Below are 8,365 nucleotides of genomic sequence, written 5' to 3'. Positions count from 1 at the left end.
CCTTCCCTTGAAGATCCAAAATCTATGTGCCATTCTTATCGAATTGAACTTTGAGGTCCCGATCCGTGATCGCAGAAACAGACAACAAGTTCCTCTTGATATCTGGTACATAAAGAACATCGGACAACTATTTTACAACTCCATCTGACTTGAGAGAAATCGTACCTTTTCCTTTTGTTGGACATTTTGCATCATTGCCGACTGCTACCAGGATGTCATTCCCTACCGGCTGTAGAGAGGTATACCAATCCTTCCGACTAGTCATATGGCGCGATGCACCACTGTCAATGATCCAAGGTTCATGCACAAGTAGTGGAGATGAACTGCCTCCATGCAAATCTCCTCAATTGCTACGAACAGCTCTACTGGTACTGCCTGCATGCTATTGCTGGACTCTTTCTTTACTCCGTTCTTCTCATCTGCAATCTTCTTTCGGCACTCATTCTGCTTGTGCCCTGCCTTGTTGCAATAGAAGCACTTGATCTTCTTCTTTCTCTTTTTATCATCAGAAGAAGATGGGTTACCAGAGTCCTTACCCTTACCTTTCTTTGATTCAGCGTAGAAAGCCGAATCTTCTCCAGTCCTCGTCTTTTGATGCATCTCCTCCTCCAAAAGCATCACGTTGAAATCCTCAAAGTTGAGGGGTGGATTTCTGTTTTGTGTATTCAACGCCATAACAAGACCGTCGTACTTTGGTGGGAGAATCTGTATGCACCTTTGTGCTAGATTCTCGCTGGTGATAGTGATGCCAATCGCAGTCATCTGATCGCGCAGATTCTTCACCTTGGTGATGAACTTCTCTGCCGCTTCAGACTCAGACAATTTCTCGTTCGTGAGTTGAGTCTCCAAATTCTAAATCCACGTCTGATTCATGGTCTCGTACTAATTTTTCAAGACCGTCCATGCCTCCTCCACTGTGGTAACATGTTGAATTAACGCCATGAGGGAATCACTTACACTACAGACAATAGAACACAGCGCATCTGCATTTCTTCTTGTCCACGCAAGAATCTCATCTGCAGTTGGTACTATCTGTTGTCTTGCATTGGCTGGATCCTCTCGCAACCGGCTTCACGTCCACCCTAGTAGCAGTATCCCAAAGCTCGTATGCGCTTAGGATGGTCTTCATCTTGAACTTCCAGAGTGGATAGAGCCGTCAAACTTTTCGCTTTTGCCAAATGGTGGGATTCACAGTCTTGCAGGTTGGGCCATCTCTCACAATCTGCTCGCAAATAGAAACACACTACCAAATCTTCTTGCTAAAGTCCAGGCTTTGATACCATGTAAGAAAACAATACAACGTCTGTGCTTAACAGATAACAGGATCTCGTACGCAAGAGAGAAAAATAGATAGTATGGAGAATAAAAAAATTGAATACTGTAGAACTGATACAATAGATGGCACTGCCTCCCAACTGTGCGCTCCTGTGTAAGAAGCTTCGATGGCATGCTGGAAACAGTAGAGGACGGAGGCTGGATGCTAAGGAATCAGGGTTGTTGTAGCCAGTGATGAAATGGGCTTCATGGGCTCGCTCTTATATAGCCACCAATCGTAGTCGGTTAGACCCAATTGGGTGACCGACCCAGTCCGCCCAAAACGGCCGACTGGGGGTCAGTCCCGAAATAGGCCACCGACCACACGATAGAATCAGTGCGCAAAATAGAGCAACCAACCTATGGTTACCGTTCGGCCCAAAGCCATCCGAAATCATCTGAGGCTCCAAACGGGCCCTGTAACCCCCGAGTGGGCTGCCCCGGGAAATGCTCCGTCTACCCTCAATGCGGTCAGTCATGGGATGCCTTCCCTCACTTGCATGTAGCCTAGTTGGCAGTGTGCCAACTCCGTCCAGCCATCAGGCCACACATGGCCCCCATCTGGTGTCCAAACCAGGACCTACCAGATAACCGAGCTACTCAAATGCCTTCTCCTCATATGGGGGGCTTACAAGTAGAGTTAGCTGGTTCCCGCATAGTTACATGAGAGTGGAGCATTGATATCTAACAGACTTTACCTACATCTTGGTGTGTAAAAACCTTTGTATAGTTCCCTGAGTGGTTTTTTGCAAGCCTGCAGGTGGTTTTGGAAGAACATTTTTTGAAGATTCTCCTTTTTTTTTTGAACAAAGAGTCTAGAATGACTTGCAGAGGCAACCATTGCTTACTTTTGGTGTCCATTGCATTTCAAGAGTTCAAAGATTCCTTTATTCTTGAATTTGAGATTATTTCATTAGATTTTCGACTCACTATCTCTGCTTAAATGATTTTTTGCCTGTGTGTTAGAACTCAAGTTTGAAGCAACCATTCATAGATCTGTCAGTTCTAATGGATAGAGGAGGTCCTAAAACTTTTGTTTTACTCATCATTCGCACTCCAATAGTGTTTACAAATAGATCTGTTTGCAAAAAAATTTTTTGGATTGTGTGTTGGACCTGATGATTAGGATAAAGATTTCCAAAACCGTCAGCTCCATTGCATTCCGGAGGCCCAAAAACCCTACCTGTCAGCTCTTGCGCAATTCTGTGGAGATTTGGAGAATTACATCTCTTGCGACGTCAAATCATCTGTTTCTTTGTCAAAAATCCATTCAAAGGTTCAAACCTTTGATTTTTTGATTTTCGGTCAATTGCAAGGGTGCGCGATGCACCACTATCAATAATCTAAGGTTCTTCCATAGGTACATGAACTGCCTCCGTGCAAATCTCCTCAATTGCTACAAATAGCTTTACTGGTACTACCTGCGCGCTGTTGCTAGACTCTTTCTTTACTCCGTTCTTCTCATCTACAATCTTCTTCTGGCACTCATTCTGCTTGTGCCCTGCCTTGTTGCAATAGAAGCACTTGATTTTCTTCTTTCTCTTTTTATCATCAGAAGAAGATGGGTTAACAGAGTCCTTACCCTTACCTTTCTTTGATCCAGCCAAGAAAGCCGAATCTTCTCCAGTCCTCGTTTTTTGATGCATCTCCTCCTCCAGAAGCATCGCGCTAAAATCCTCAAAGTTGAGGGGTAGATTTTTGTTCTGTGTATTTAGCGCCATAACAAGACCATTGTACTTTGGTGGGAGAATCCGTATGCACCTTCGTGCTAGATTCTTGTTGGTGATGGTGATGCCAATCGCTGTCATCTGATCGCGCATATTCTTCACCCTGGTGATGAACTTCTCTGCTGTTTCAGACTCAGACAGTTTCTCATTCGCGAGTTGAGTCTCTAGATTCTGAATCCGCGTCTGATTAGTGGTCTCATACTGATTTTTCAAGACCATCCATGCCTCCTCCGCTGTGGTGACATGTTGAATTAACGCCATGATAGAATCACTTACACTGCAGACAATAGAACACAGCGTATTTGCATTTCTTCTTGTCCACGCGAGAATCTCATCCGCAGTTGGTACTATCTATTGTGCTGCATTGGCTGGATTCGGTCTCGCAACCGGTTTTAGGTCCACCCCAGTAGCAGTAGTATCCCAAAGCTCGTATGCGCTTAGGGTGGTTTTCATCTTGAACTTCCAGAGTGGATAGTTAGTGCCGTCCAACTTTCCGCTTTCACCGAACAGTGGGATTCATAGTCTTGCGGGCTGGGCCATCTCTCACAATCTGCTCCCAAACAGAAACACACTACCAAATCTTCTTGCTAGAGCCCAAGCTCTGATACTATGTAAGAAAACAATACAACGTCTGTGCTCAACAGATAATAGGATCTCGTTGCAAGAGAGAAAAGCAGATAGTATGGAGAATCAAAAGTATGATTACTGTAAAACTGACACAATAGATGGCGCTGCCTCCCAGCCGTGCGCTCCTGTGTGAGGAGCTTCAATGGCGTACTGGAAACAATAGAGGACAGAGGCTGGATGCTAAGGAATCAGGGCCCATCTAGTGTCCAAACCAGGACCTACTAGAGAACCGAGCTACTCAAATGCCTTCTCCTCATATGGGGGGCTTACAAGTAGAGTTAGCTGGTTCCCGCGAGTTACACAAGATTGGAGCATTGATATCTAACAATTACATGATTTGATGTGTCAATATTCACATGGAACTTCATTTCCCAATATAGGGATCTTAGAGGGGTGCCATGATAATTGCCTCTTATAGATTTTTGAATAATTTTATAGTTTTGTATACCTTCAAAGAGGGGAAGTCCAAGATGAATTATCTATAGTAGCCCACATGACCCATGAACACTCGAATGCCATTGTAATTTCTTGAAGGGGATAACTAAGCAATTGCCCTAGTTTTTAATTCATTATTTGGTATTCCATATTGGACATGATGTACCACCCTATATGTGACCATAAATTGGCATGTCGATGGATTGAGATATTCAATAGTCAACACTAGTCAAAGACTTCCTTAAAAGGGTTGTCATCCCATGTAGAGTGTAGGAAAAAAGGAAAACTATGCAGATGAGTCTCTAGAAGGTTGCAAGAGAATTAGTGAGACCCAAGTACATCACCTTATAGCAAATATGCTCCATTATATTGTCATATTGCAAATGTTATCTTATGTGCATCATTGGGAATAATGGCGCCTGAGTCATATCCTAGAAACTCATCTAGGAATTTTCATACCTCTTAGTCATATCCTAGAAACTCATCTAGAAACCCTTTTAACACGTGTTCAAAGAACATACTATCGATACAAATTACCAATCATCACTGTTTTTCAACCCATTTGGCAACAAGCATGGTATGTAATCAAAATCATCCAAACACCCTTAAATTTCTCCCAACTACCTCCTAAAACAACATAAATGAGACTCGCTCAAGTTTAAATCCTAAGCCCATTGATATACCAAACAACCACTCCCAATTACATGGATCCCTAGTATTTGACACAAAGTCTTCAACGTAGTCAAACACCATCCTTGTCCAATAGCATAGGATTCCCAAGTGCATGATTAAAAAGCATAGGAATTATAGGATTCCCCAAGCATACGGTTCAAATCATGCCTTTTGAACCTACAAGAATGTTGAGTCCCATTTGAACATTTGAGTCCCTTCAAATGGAACATGTCTTTTCACCTAGTGGGCCACTGGGGATAATACAGTTTTATGTTAAAAAAATTATTTTGGGGGTTTTATAAAGACAAAGTGATAATGTCAAAGGGATCTCAATAGATATATGACCATCTCTATTAGTCCTAAAAAATTTGCGAGTGGAAGGGTTACACAAAGTTATATGATGTCCCAAGCAAGATAAAGTCTCATACCAGTGGTCCTCTAGGGAATACTATGTTCTATGTTGACAATATCAGTTGGAATTCTACATGCAGAAAGGGATATAACAAAGATCTCTAAATAGAAATATTTTTGTTTTGCCCACCAAGTCCTTAAAATTTGTGAGTGGAGGGGTCGCACCATATGACATCTTGACCCAAGCAAAAGCAATTCAAAATCAATTATGCCTTGTCCTTTTTAAATGAAATGTATTCTTTGCACTACTATGGAATATAATTTGCTCTTTAGAATCCACTAGGAATTAAAAAGTTTTCATTTGAATAAAAATGTTCTATAGGACCCACTAGGATCTACTAGGATAGCTTTTCTAGTTCTAAAGTTAAATAAATACAAAGTGAAGGATATATTATTTGGGTTGATCCGGGTCCAAAGATAGACAAAAGTAATTTCCAAATATATGATGTTGTTCTCATGTGATCTCGCATGATTTCTCATTCAAATATTTGGTGTTGCTCAAGTATGTGAATGTTCTTGTGGTGTTACCGCATCTCAAAACCTTGAACATGCCATCTCTATTTGTGCACTTAATTTGGGTAATGGACAACAAGCGATTTGGAAGAACTAGAGAGACAAGTCATAGAAATGGATCATAAAATTCTATAGAATTTTTGAGTTCTTAGAGTATCAATGTCAAGAATAGTCCCTCTATTGATTTTCTAAGGCTAAACTCGCTTCACGTTTCCCTTACCCTCACTTCACATCTTAGCTTCTCCTTTCTCTTCCCTTCACCAAACATATAGCATAAGGATGTCAAAGTCGCTCTTCAACCTAGTTTCTCCACTTAGATGGTATACTGTTAGAGCAAGGAGGAGCACAAGCAAGAGGGAGGAACACGAAGCCCTTGAATCAACCACTGTGTAGTGCTTATGATAAACCCTTTCATTGCAAAATTTTTTGTTGCCTTTTTGCTTTATTTGGATTTTGCCCACACGACTCTTGAGGGTTGTCTATTGCATGGTGTTTGCTTTGCTTGAAAATCCACTTCACTTTTCATAATTCATTAGCTTGGGGCTGTACTTGCTACAACTTCACAACGAGAGCAAGTTGATGAGGAGAGGCCATGCTTAGATTCTATTATCTAATGTCGAGTACACTACTATGCTAAAGCTCCCATATTTTGTGATTGAGATCATATTCTATGTAGAGGCTAATGGCCATGCTATATCCATGGATGCCAATTTGATGAGCATGAGGAGGAGCCTAGGGAACAAAAGGAGGCAAACACGGAGCTTGACCAAAGGGGCCCTCATAGATCAGAGACACAAGCACTCCTTGCAAGAAGGGCAAGAAGAAGCAAATTGTAGCAGTTTTTAGAAAGTCACTAAAAACCAACCACACACTCTATTGTTTAGATAGACATAAACTAAGGTGATCAACTCCTTCCCTAAGGATTTCATTGTATCACTTTTCCACCTCCATAGAAGCTACAATTGTCCACCTCCATAGATTATTGTATGTCTCTTCAAACAATTGGCCACATCCATAGATTATTTTATGTCTATCTGAATAATTGTCCACCTTTGTTGACGTAGTTCACCTCCAAGAGACATTTTTGCAACATGCGGACATATTTAGAGAGCAAGTGACCTCTTGTGTGCACATAGAGCCTAGATAACATGGACTGTATGTGATAGGGTTAATGTTACCATCACAGAGTCTTGCTTAGTAAGAGGCAAACTAGATATTCAAGGCAAATTTAGTTAGAAACCCTAAGTGGGGACATTTTCTCTTGAGCAAAGATCTTGTGGATGGCAACAATTGATTAGAAAGCTATGTTGCAATGCATTCAAGAAGGCAATTTCTAGCTTGACTATCTTGCAACATTACAATTTAAAGATGAGCTAACACCTGAATTGTAAACGCTCTTATGCAAAAAACTAATTCTATGCTCTAAAGGTCAAATGATACACGTAAAAAATAAAATGATTTCCACTTACAAGGCAAGTGGATCTTAGGCATGTATATATCCTTCGCCTAAGACTTCTTTCCCTTGAATTGGTGTACAAAATTTTAGCACTATGAAAATCCCTTCTTTAATTAGAACTAAAAATCCTTCTAATGTTTGCATAATCCTTTCCATTTGTTTACATATGGTTTTGTTTATAATTAAGATGATCACTAAAGCATTGTTATATATTTGCACACATAGTTTAGTGAGTCAAAAAAATGGAAAGCGAGAAAAACATAGACCCCAAGCTTGGTCTTGGTTTCGTCGATGGATAAAAGCATGCACCCCTCAATTGACAACATGTTATAGCATCATTTTGTGCCATCACTTTCTAACTGTGCAAGTATAATATTTTTAGCTTGACTATCTTGCAACATTACAAGCGAATGCTGAAACATACACGAGCTAGCACCTTAATTGTAAACACTCCTACGCAAAAATTAATTCTATACTTTAAAAGACAAATGAGACACGTAAACGATAAAAGGATTTCATGTACGTCCAAGGCAAGTGGATCTTAGGCTTGCATATATGGATGAGAGTCACATCATTTGCCTAAGACTTTTCTTTCCTTTGCATTGTTGTACAAAATTCTATCACTATGAAAAATATTTATTCACGCATCTCATCATGTTTGGCTTAGATTGAAGAAGTGAGCGAGTCCCGATAGATCTAACCATCACATAATTTCATGGGCGAGCTATTAAAAGGAGGAAGAAGAGTAGGGAAATGGTAAAATTGGGTGTAGTGGGTATAAATTGAAGCACCCACTCCCACTGTACAGGGCTACATGCTTTCCTCAATAAGTGGGTGGTATCTACATGGCTTTCCTCAATCACTTTGACCTTGCCTCAACCATTAAGAGAAGTACAAGTTCGCTATAGATTTAGAAAAGCCTTTGTAGGCTCTTGGAAAACAATACCATGCTCATTGATCAAACATGTGTAGGGGTTGGAGAGAATTCATCAATAGCTACCTCGGTCATTAAGAAATGATAGCAATAGTACAGTTGCCCTTCAAAAAACCTTTGCAATAAGTAAGGCGCACATATAATGGTTAAAAGATCCTATTTTAGCCTAGGATCCATGATGGGAATGGGGGTGTGAGGTATGCTAAGGGAGGTAAAAGATGAGTGAAGGGAGATGGATTGGATAAGCTTGAAGGGTCACCTAAGTTAAGAGATAGG

The sequence above is a fragment of the Dipteris shenzhenensis genome, chromosome 29, assembly GCF_047967505.1.
Source record: "Dipteris shenzhenensis isolate YYH24624 ecotype China chromosome 29, Dip_SZ_1.0, whole genome shotgun sequence".
NCBI lineage: Eukaryota > Viridiplantae > Streptophyta > Polypodiopsida > Gleicheniales > Dipteridaceae > Dipteris > Dipteris shenzhenensis.
Note: the sequence above shows the minus strand (reverse complement) of the source record.